Raw genomic sequence first — 12029 nt, forward strand, 5'->3', positions numbered from 1 at the left:
TCACCAGGTTTACACACTTCACAGCACTCACCAAAGCACATACCCTCCCCAATGTCCATAATCCCACCCCCTTCTCCCAACCCCCCTCCCCCCAGCAACCCTCAGTTTGTTTTGTGAGATTAAGAGTCACTTATGGTTTGTCTCCCTCCCAATTCCATCTTGTTTCATTGATTCTTCTTCTACCCACTTAAGCCCCCATGTTGCATCACCACTTCCTCATATCAGGGAGATCATATGATAGTTGTCTTTCTCTGCTTGACTTATTTCCCTAAGCATGATACGCTCTAGTTCCATCCACGTCGTCAATCCCATTTTAATATATAACATATGTATCAGTGTCTTGATGCTTTTCATAACTTACTTGATAAAATATTTGCATATGTTTCAATTCACTTTAATTTGGATTGTTTTCATTTTGAATGTGAACAAAAGTGTATTTAGGAATTAGTGTATTTAGGAATGTGAACAAAAGTGTATTTGACCCCAGGAAGCTCAAGGACGGTATTGAGAAAAGCCACAGAAGGAAGAGGAGGAAGCCGAGATAGACTCTGTTAGCTTCAGATTCATTTATGAATAAGGAAAATGTATGTTTGTGTATGTTGTGTGTACATGTGTCACAACAGTAACATGACCGCAAGCATGGAGATTTCTGAGAGGGACTTCTGTGTGGATAGCTTGGGACTGACCTGTGACTTAATTGCTGCAGAGGTTATCAAATTTTAGTCTGAGTCAGAATCACCTGGAGTTTTTTTTCTTTTTTAAGATTTTATTTAATTATTGGACAGAGAGAGATCACAAGTAGGCAGAGAGACAAGCAGAGAGAGAGGGGGAAGCAGGCTCCCCGCTGAGCAGAGAGCCCAATGCGGGGCTCGATCCCAGGACCCTAAGATCATGACCTGAGCTGAAGGCAGAGGCTTTAACCCACTGAGCCACCCAGGTGTCCCCACCTGGAGCATTTTAAATCTTTTATTGCTCTTCCTATCCTCACATTGTCATGGCAACCATGGCAATAATTCTGGGGTACAGTTCCCCAAATTTCCTTTCCTGCACATTCTTAGATGCCTATGTAGGGAACACACATTGAGAACCATTGTCTGGGGACACATTTATAGTTGTTTTCTTCGGGAAGGGTATTAGCCAATGCAAAATGTATTAGATACACAGGAGTGTAGTCTTGGTTCTTTGGGTGTGAAAGTGGACTCGTGTGTGCTGGGCCTTTTCTGTTTTTTTGTTTTTCTTCTTCTTTTTTTTAAATTTAATTTTATTTTTTCAGTGCTCCAAGACTCATTGTTTATGCACCACATGCAGTGCTCCATGCAATCCGTGCTCTTCTTAATACCCATCACCAGGCTCACCCATCCCCACTCCCCACCCCTCAGTTTGTTTCTCAGAGTCCACAGTCTCTCATGGTTCATCTCCCCTCCAATTTATCCCAATTCACTTTTCTTCTCCTTCTCCTAATGTCCTCTGTGTTATTCCTTATGCTCCACAAGTAAGCAAAACCATATGATAATTGACTCTCCCTTCTTGACTTATTTCACTCAGCATAATCTCCTCCAGTCCTGTCCATGTTGATATAAAAGTTGGGTATTCATCCTTTCTGATGGAAGCATAATACTCCATTGTATATATGGACCATATCTTTTTTTTTTCCTAATTTATATTTATTTGGACCATATCTTTTTTATCCATTCGTCTGTTGAAGGGCATCTTTGCTCTTTCCACAGTTTGGCGATTGTGGCCATTGCTGCTATGAACATTGGGGTACATATGTGTTTTTATATGTGATGCCTGTCCTCTGTGTCCTCTTCTTAGTTATCAACCAAAGAGCCATTCAGACTGCATCTTTGTGTTTTGGGGTGGAATTTTCACTTTGAAACCTCATAGAGGCTATTCTATATATAGATCTCTAGGGGAATCATGTATCAAAGAGGAAAGAATCCACACACAGGTCACCTTCTGGAATAACATTTGACCTGGGTACCTCATGTTGATATGTAGGGTATCCTGGTACAAATCCTGACTCTACCAATATTGAGATGATCCCTAAATCTTGCTTTAAGTAAATTATTTCTATCAGTAGGAGGGCAGTAATATTAGCACTAACCTATAGAATCAAGAATATTAAATATATTGTAATAGATAAAGCATCAATAACCATGGGACATTCTTTGTCCATACTATACAAAGGAACATTTCAGACTTTAGTGAATATTTTGGATTTTGTTTTTCATAGAAAAGATAGCCCACAAGTCAAATTTTATGCTGGATCTTCTCTTATGGAATGTGAGCATTGACCCTTGGAATAACCGACTAGCCTGTGTGCCTTTGCAAATTGGAAAGAGTTCTCTGGTCCAGACTTTTCTTGGAATCCTCATTTTTATGTTAATAGAGGGTAGACTTGTGTCCATTGGCATCTGTGGGTACCTGAATATTTTCCAAGCCAATACTGCCAAGTCCCTGTTCAGGTGGGTCCAGAGGTTCTGTTCAGACATTTGGCAGAACTGATGGCTGTTCCCAGCTGCAATGAACTGCGGTAGGCTAGGCTCTGAGACTGCGCTGGTTCACTGTTCAAGCTCCCTGGTCCTTCAAAGTTAGGATTATGCTCAACACTAGGGCTGTCCTCTGGGCTTGGCTCTCTCCCCAAGTGGGCCTGTATGATAGGCTCTGGTGTTGCCCAGAGTCTTTGTTCAGACTTGCTCGTGGGGCAGGAGTAGAGACTGCGAGATGGAACCCAGTCTCTTCTGGCAGTCTTCTCAGATCTGAGCCCTGGTTACTATAAGCTATCCCCACCTTCCCCATGTCTCTATGATCCCCAGTGGGCCAGCACCACAACTTTACCCAGGAATCCCCATGAAGGGAGATCTGAGGAAGTAGAATGCCATTTGGAGAATGCTGGATGTCCACCACTCACTCGCTCTCTCTCTTTTTTTTTTGGTTGAGGAATGATAGTTGTAGGTGTATCCTGGTGGGTCACTGTGTTGGTCTGGGGGAGGTGCATTGTGATCAACCTGAAATTGCTCTTCTTACCCTTTTCATGTTGTCCTTCTTGATCTGTCAGCCAGGGTGTGTTTTAGCCTCACCCTTGAGTACTGTGATTTGTCCGCTGATGTCTTGTGTGAAAGTTGCTAATTGAGCTTATGAGAATTACTGATGCCTGAACTATGTATTTCACTATCTTTTCTTTTTTTAGAGAGAGGGAGAGAGAGATGGGAGAAGAGCAGAAGGAGAGGGAGAGAGAGAACCCCAAGCAGGTTAGATGCCCAGCACGGAGCAGGGCATGTGAGTTGGATGTGGGGATTGATCCCACAATGCAGAGATTATGGCCTGAGTCTAAATCTGGAGCGGGACACTTAACTAAGTCACCCAGTCCCCCGCTTGTACCATCTCAGTGTTCTCAGCCCTCTTTGATGATTATTTTAATGAGCTAAAAATAAATGTTTCCCTAGAGACATGTATTTATATGTGTATATTTATATATGCGTTTTTGTATAAATATGCACACACATATATGTAGATTGATTGTTTTCCTCCAGTTAGAATATTGAAATGGTGCAGATTTAAATATTGAAATATAACACTATGAATAACAATAACTAAATCCTTTGTGTTTTTTGTTTTTGTTTACTCTTGCAGAGATCATTTAATTTTTTAATTTTTTTTAAATTTAAATTCAAGGGGCGCCTGGGAGGCTCAGTTGATTAAGCGACCACCTTCAGCACAGGTCATGATCCTGGAGTCCTGGGATAGAGTCCTACATCAGGCTCCCTGCTCAGCAGGGAGTCTGCTTCTCCCGCTGACCTCTCTCCTCTCATGTTCTCTCTCTCTCTCTCTCTCAAATAAATAAATAAAACCATTAAAAATTTTTAAATTCAATTAATTAACACATAATGTTACACTGGTTTCAGAGATAGAGGTCATTCATCGGTCTTATATAATACTCAGTGCTCATTATACCACATGGCCTCCTTAATATTCATCACCCATTAACCCCATTCCTCCATCTTTGTCCTCTCCAGCAACCTTCAGTTTATTTCCTATGATTAAGAGTCTTTTATAGTTTATTTCCCTCTCTGGTTTCTTCTTGTTTCATTTTTCCTCTCTTCCCCTATGATCCTCTGTTTTGTTTCTTAAATTTTGCACATCAATGAGTCATATGATGATTATTTTTCTCTGATTGACTTATTTGTCTTAGCATAATATAGTTCCATCCACATCAATGCAAACAGCAAGATTTCAATTTTTTGATGGCTGAGTAATACTCCACTGTGTATATACTTTATATATATTTATATATATTTTAATTTTAATTTTTTATTAACATATAATGTATTATTAGCCTCAGGGGTACAGGTCTGTGAATTGTCAGGTTTACACACTTCACAGCACTCACTCCTTCCCCAATGTTTATAACCCCACCACCCTCTCCCTACCCCCCTTCCCCCAACATCCCCCAGTTTGATTTGTTAGATTGTCTCCCTCCCAATCCCATTTGTTTCATTTTTTTCCTTCCCTACCCCCCAAACTCCTCACTCTGCCTCTCAACTTCTTCATATCAGGGAGATCATGTGATAATTGTCTTTCTCTGATTGACTTACTTCGCTAAGCATAATACCCTCTGGTTCCATCCTCGTCATCACAAACGGCAAGATTTTATTTCTTTTGATGGCTGCATAGTATTCCAGTGTGTGTGTGTGTGCGCGCGCACCACATCTTCTTTATCCATTCATCTGTTGACGGACATTTAGGTTCTTTCCATAGTTTGGCTATTGTGGTCATTGCTGCTATAAACATTTGGGTGCACATGCCCCTTTGTAAAGGGTATACATTTGTAAAGGTACATTTGTACCTTTAGGGTAAATACCCAGTAGTGCAATTGCTGGGTCATAGGGTAGCTCTATTTTCAACTTTTTGAGGAGCCTCCATGCTATTTTCGAGAGTGGTTGGAACAGCTTGCATTCCCACCAACAGTGTAGGAGGGTTCCCCTTTCTCCGCATCCTCGCCAGCATCTGTCATTTCCTGACTTGTTAATTTTAGCCATTCTGACTGGTGTGAGGTGATATCTCATTGCGGTTTTGATTTGCATTTCCCTGATGCTGAGTGATGTTGAGTATTTTTTCATGTTCCTTTTGGCCATTTATATGTCTTCTTTGGAGAAATATCTGTTTGTGTCTTCTGCCCATTTCTTGATTGCATTATTTGTTCTTGGATGTTGAGTTTGATAAGTTCTTTATAGATTTTTGGGTCCTAATCCTTTATCTGATTTGCAAATATCTTCTCCCATTATGTTGGTTATCTTGGTTTTGTTGACTGTTTCCTTTACTGTACAAAAGCTTTTTATCTTGATTAAGACCCAATAGTTCATTTTTTTAAAAAGATTTTATTCATTTATTTGACAGACAGCAATCACAAGTAAGCAAAGAGGCAGGCAGAGAGAGAGGGAGGAAGCAGACTTTCTACAGACCAGAGAGCCCAACATGGGGCTCGACCCCAGGACCCTGAGACCATAACCTGAGCCGAAGGCAGAGGCTTTTTTTTTTTTTTTTTAAGATTTTATTTATTTATTTGAGAGAGAGACAGTGAGAGAGAGCATGAGAGGCGAGAAGGTCAGAGGAAGAAGCAGACTCCCCATGGAGCCGGGAGCTCAATGCGGGACTCGATCCCAGGACGCCGGGACCGTGACCTGAGCCGAAGGCAGTTGCTTAACCAATTGAGCCACCCAGGCACCCAGGCAGAGGCTTATTAACCCACTGAGCCACCCAAGTGCCCCCAATTGTTCATTTTTGCCTTTGTTTCCCTTGCCTTTGGAGACATGTCTTAAAAGAAGTTGCTGTGGTGAACAGGGCACCTGGGTGACTCAGTGGGTTAAAGCCTCTGCCTACAGCTTGGATCATGATCCCAGTGTCCTGGGATCAAGCCCTGCATCGGGCTCTCTGCTCAGCACGAGCCTGCTTCCTCCTCTTTCTCTCTGCCCGCCTCTCTGCCTACTTGTGATCTCTATCAAATAAATAAGGAAATAAATCTTTAAAAAAATAATAAATAAAAGAAGTTGCTGTGGCCAAGGTGATAAAGGTTGTTGCCTGTGTTCTCCTCTAGAATTTTGATGGATTGCTGTCTCATATTTAGGTCCTTCATCCATTTTGAGTCTATTTTTGTGTGTGGTATAAGGAAATGTTCCAGTTTCATTTTCTACATGTGGCTGTCCAATTTTCCCAATATCATTTGTTGCAGAGACTTTTTTCCATTGGATAGTCTTTCCTGCTTTGTCAAATATTAGTCAACCATAGAGTTAAGGGTCCATTTCTGGTTTCTTTATTCTATTCCATTGCTCTATATGTCTGTTTTTGTGCCGCTACTATACTGCCTTGATGATTGCAGCTTTGTAATAGAGCTTGAAGTAGGAAATTGTGATGCCACCAGTTTTGGTTTTCCTTTTCAACATTCCTTTGGCTATTTGGGATCTTTTTAGGTTTATTTGCTCGAGCTCTGTGAAAAAAGTTGATGCTATTTTGATAGGGATTGCATTGAATGTGTAGGTTGCTCTAGGTAGCATAAATATTTTAACAAAATTTGTTATTCCAGTTCATGAGCATGGAATGTTTTCCCATTTCTTTGTGTCTTCCTCAATTTCTTTCATGACTGTTCTATAGTTTTCAGAGTAAACTATAGATCTTTGGCTGTTTGGATGGGTTTATTCCTCAGTATCTTGTGGTTGTGGATGCAATTGTAAATGGAATCAACTCCTTAATTTGTCTTTCTTCTGTCCCATAGTTAGTGTATAGAAATGCAATGAATTCTGTACATTGACTTTATATCCTGCCACTTTGCTAAGTTCCTGTATGAGTTCCAGCAATTTTGCCATGGCGTCTTTTGGGTTTTCCACAGAGAGTATCATGTCATCTGCAAAGAGTGAAAGTTTGACTTCTTCTTTGCCAGTTCGGATTCTCTTTATTCCTTTCTGTTGTCTGATTGCTGAGGTTAGGACTTCTAATAATATGTTGAACATCAGTGGTGATAGTGGTCATCCCTGCCATGTTCCTGACCTCAGAAGAGAAAAGCTCTGTTTTTCCCCCATTGAGAATGATATTGACTATCAGCTTTTCATATAGGGCTTTTAAGATATTGAGGTATGTTCCCTCTATCCCTACATTGAAGAGTTTTAATCAAGAAAGGATGCTGTGCTTTATCAAATGACTTTACTGCATCTATTTAGATCATATAGTTCTTGTTCTTTCTTTTATTGTGATGTATCACGTTAATTGATTTGTGAATGTTGAACTACCTTTTTTTTTTTTTTTTTTTTTTTTTTAAAGATTTTATTTATCTATTTGACAGAGAGAAATCACAAGTAGATGGAGAGGCAGACAGAGAGAGAGGGAAGCAGGCTCTCCACCGAGCAGAGAGCCCGATGCGGGACTCGATCCCAGGACGCCGGGACCGTGACCTGAGCCGAAGGCAGTTGCTTAACCAATTGAGCCACCCAGGCACCCAGGCAGAGGCTTATTAACCCACTGAGCCACCCAAGTGCCCCCAATTGTTCATTTTTGCCTTTGTTTCCCTTGCCTTTGGAGACATGTCTTAAAAGAAGTTGCTGTGGTGAACAGGGCACCTGGGTGACTCAGTGGGTTAAAGCCTCTGCCTACAGCTTGGATCATGATCCCAGTGTCCTGGGATCAAGCCCTGCATCGGGCTCTCTGCTCAGCACGAGCCTGCTTCCTCCTCTTTCTCTCTGCCCGCCTCTCTGCCTACTTGTGATCTCTATCAAATAAATAAGGAAATAAATCTTTAAAAAAATAATAAATAAAAGAAGTTGCTGTGGCCAAGGTGATAAAGGTTGTTGCCTGTGTTCTCCTCTAGAATTTTGATGGATTGCTGTCTCATATTTAGGTCCTTCATCCATTTTGAGTCTATTTTTGTGTGTGGTATAAGGAAATGTTCCAGTTTCATTTTCTACATGTGGCTGTCCAATTTTCCCAATATCATTTGTTGCAGAGACTTTTTTCCATTGGATAGTCTTTCCTGCTTTGTCAAATATTAGTCAACCATAGAGTTAAGGGTCCATTTCTGGTTTCTTTATTCTATTCCATTGCTCTATATGTCTGTTTTTGTGCCGCTACTATACTGCCTTGATGATTGCAGCTTTGTAATAGAGCTTGAAGTAGGAAATTGTGATGCCACCAGTTTTGGTTTTCCTTTTCAACATTCCTTTGGCTATTTGGGATCTTTTTAGGTTTATTTGCTCGAGCTCTGTGAAAAAAGTTGATGCTATTTTGATAGGGATTGCATTGAATGTGTAGGTTGCTCTAGGTAGCATAAATATTTTAACAAAATTTGTTATTCCAGTTCATGAGCATGGAATGTTTTCCCATTTCTTTGTGTCTTCCTCAATTTCTTTCATGACTGTTCTATAGTTTTCAGAGTAAACTATAGATCTTTGGCTGTTTGGATGGGTTTATTCCTCAGTATCTTGTGGTTGTGGATGCAATTGTAAATGGAATCAACTCCTTAATTTGTCTTTCTTCTGTCCCATAGTTAGTGTATAGAAATGCAATGAATTCTGTACATTGACTTTATATCCTGCCACTTTGCTAAGTTCCTGTATGAGTTCCAGCAATTTTGCCATGGCGTCTTTTGGGTTTTCCACAGAGAGTATCATGTCATCTGCAAAGAGTGAAAGTTTGACTTCTTCTTTGCCAGTTCGGATTCTCTTTATTCCTTTCTGTTGTCTGATTGCTGAGGTTAGGACTTCTAATAATATGTTGAACATCAGTGGTGATAGTGGTCATCCCTGCCATGTTCCTGACCTCAGAAGAGAAAAGCTCTGTTTTTCCCCCATTGAGAATGATATTGACTATCAGCTTTTCATATAGGGCTTTTAAGATATTGAGGTATGTTCCCTCTATCCCTACATTGAAGAGTTTTAATCAAGAAAGGATGCTGTGCTTTATCAAATGACTTTACTGCATCTATTTAGATCATATAGTTCTTGTTCTTTCTTTTATTGTGATGTATCACGTTAATTGATTTGTGAATGTTGAACTACCTTGCAGCCCAGGAATAAATCCCACTTGGTCATGGTGAATAATTCTTTGGATCCTATTGACTAGTATCTTAGTAAGAATTTTAGTGTCCATGTTCATCAAGGATATTGGTCTGTAATTCTCCTTTTTGGTGGGGTCTTTGTCTGGTTTGGGATCAAGGTAATGCTGGCCTTATATAATGATTTTGGAAGTTTTCCTTCCATTTCTATTCTTTGAAACAACTTCAGAAGAATAGGTATTAGTTCTTTAAATGTTTGGTAGAATTCCCCTGGGAAGACGCCTGGCCCTGGGCTCTTGTCCTTTGGGAGATTTTTTGATGACTGCTTCATTCTCCTTACTGGTTATGGGTCTGTTCAGGTTTTCTATTTCTTTCTGTTTCAGTTTTGGTCATTTATATGTCTCTAGGAATGTGTCCATTTCTACCATATTGCCTAATTTGTTGGCATATAGTTGTTCATAATATATTCTTAAAATTTGTATTTCTTTAGTATTGGTTGCAATCTCTCCTCTTTCATTCATGATTTTATTTATTTGGGTCCTTTCTCTTCTTTTTGATAACTCTAGCCAGGGGTTTATCAGTCTTATTAATTCTTTCAAAGAACCAGCTCCTAGATAATTTCCTCCAGTATATCTTCTGTCTCTCTCCTCTTCTAGGATCCCAATTATTCTATGAGACAGGGACTTTAACCAGCTAAGCAATAGAGCCACCTGCAAGGATCCCAATTATTCTAATATGTTCCGCTATGTGATATCACTGATCTCTCAAATTCTCCCCTCCCCTTGATTATCTCTCTTTTTCTCAGCTTCTTTATTCTTCATTGTTTTGTCTTCTATATCACTAATTCTATCTTCTGCCTCATTTATCCTCGCATCTAGAGCCTCCTTTTTTTTAAAATTTTTTTCAGCATAACAGTATTCATTGTTTTTGTACCACACCCAGTGCTCCATGCAATCTGTGCCCTCTCTAATACCCACCACCTGGTTTCCCCAACCTCCCACCCCCTGCCCCTTCAAACCCCTCAGATTGCTTTTCAGAGTCCATAGTCTCTCGTGGTTCACCTCCCCTTCCAATTTCACCCAACTCCCTTCTCCTCTCCATCTCCCCTTGTCCTCCATGCTATTCGTTATGCTCCACAAATAAGTGAAACCATATGATAATTGACTCTCTCTGCTTGACTTATTTCACTCAGCATAATCTCTTCCGGTCCTGTCCATGTTGCTACAAAAGTTGGGTATTCATCCTTTCTGATGGAGGCATAATACTCCATAGTGTACATGGACCACATCTTCCTTATCCATCCATCTGTTGAAGGGCATCTTGGTTCTTTCCACAGTTTGGCAACCGTGGCCATTGCTGCTGTAAACATTGGAATACAGATGGTCCTTCTTTTCACTACATCTGTATCTTTGGGGTAAATACCCAGTAGTGCAATTGCAGGGTCATAGGGAAGCTCTATTTTTAATTTCTTGAGGAATCCCCACACTGTTTTCCAAAGAGGCTGCACCAACTTGCATTCCCACCAACAGTGTAAGAGGGTTCCCCTTTCTCCACATCCTCTCCAACACATGTTGTTTCCTGTCTTGCTAATTTTGGCCATTCTAACTGGTGTAAGGTGGTATCTCAATGTGGTTTAAAGATTTTATTTATTTATTTGACAGAGAGAGAGATCACAAGTAGACAGAGCAGCAGGCAGAGAGAGGCAGGGAAGCAGGCTCCCTGCTGAGCAGAGAGCCCGATCCTAGGACCCTGAAATCATGACCTGAGCCGAAGGCAGAGGCTTAACCCACTGAGCCACCCAGATGCCCCGAGCCTCCATTTTTTATTGCATCTCATCAATAGCCATTTTAATTTCTACTTGGTTAGATTTTAGTGCTTTTATTTCTCCAGAAAGGAATTTTCTAGTGTCTTCTTTGCTCTTATCAAGCCCAGCTAGTGTCTTAATAATCATTATTCCAAACTCTAGTTCTGACATCTTACTTATATCCATACTGATTAGGTCCTTGACAGTCAGTACTGCCTCTTGTTCTTTTCTTTGAGGTCAGTTTTTCTGTCTTGTCATTCTTCCAGAAAATGGTCGCTTTTCTATTTGTAGAGTTGCAGCCGTTTTCTTAGATCTCTGGTTGAGATTTCAGGTGTTCACAATTATTTGATAGCTTCCTAGCCGAATTCCTGGGACCAGACAAAACTAAGGTCTCCTATTCTTTCGCCATCTCAGTTCCCCAACCTCCTTTAGTGTTAAAGATTTTCCTATATAATATTAGTATTGCCATGCTGGTTGTTTGATTGGTCATCACTACATGGGGTGTTTTCTTTTTCTTTTTTTCTTTCCACTTATTTCCTTCTGATTAATTATAGCTCTCTGAAAATTCCAGTGCAGTATGTTCAAGCAACATATAATGTTACTAGGAACATTTGGTTTATTTATATGTAGTGTTCTAACGGTGATATTGGTATTTGAATTTACCACTTTTTTATGCTTTTCCTTATACCCAATCATTTTTTATTACTAGTTTCTTATGTTTTCCTGTTTACATTTTAAGAAAATAATTCTATATTTCATTCTTTTTCTGTAAACTTTATAGAATCAGTTCCATATTGCTTTAGCGAGAAATTACAGGTTTTTTTATGTTTTTGTTTTTAGATTATTTATTTATTTATTTATTTGACAGACAGAGATCACAGGTAGGCAGAGAGGCAGGGGGAGAGAGAGGAAGGGAAGCAGACTCCCTACTGAGCAGAGAGCCAGAAGCAGCTCTCAATCCCAGGACCCTGGGATCATGACCTGAGCCAAAGGCAGAGGCTTTAACCCACTGAGCCACCCAGGCGCCCCTGCAGTATTTTTTTAAAAGAAACACTTTTTAAATCTAGTCACAGTGTGGAATTGCATCTACCTTAATTTCAAGTTGTCAATATATGTACATTATGATATTTCTTTACTTACATCTATTTTTAATGATGAAGATATTTTTTAATAATGTAACATGGA

At 40.0% G+C, this 12029-nt stretch overlaps 1 protein-coding gene across 1 annotated transcript in view; it reads left to right on the plus strand.

Annotated features, from left to right (window-relative positions):
• LOC131817376 (KRAB domain-containing protein 5-like) overlaps window positions 1–12029 on the plus strand; it is a 103731-nt gene that overhangs the window by 74907 nt on the left and 16795 nt on the right. The window lies entirely within an intron of this gene.

This window comes from Mustela lutreola, chromosome 16 (assembly GCF_030435805.1).
Source record: "Mustela lutreola isolate mMusLut2 chromosome 16, mMusLut2.pri, whole genome shotgun sequence".
NCBI lineage: Eukaryota > Metazoa > Chordata > Mammalia > Carnivora > Mustelidae > Mustela > Mustela lutreola.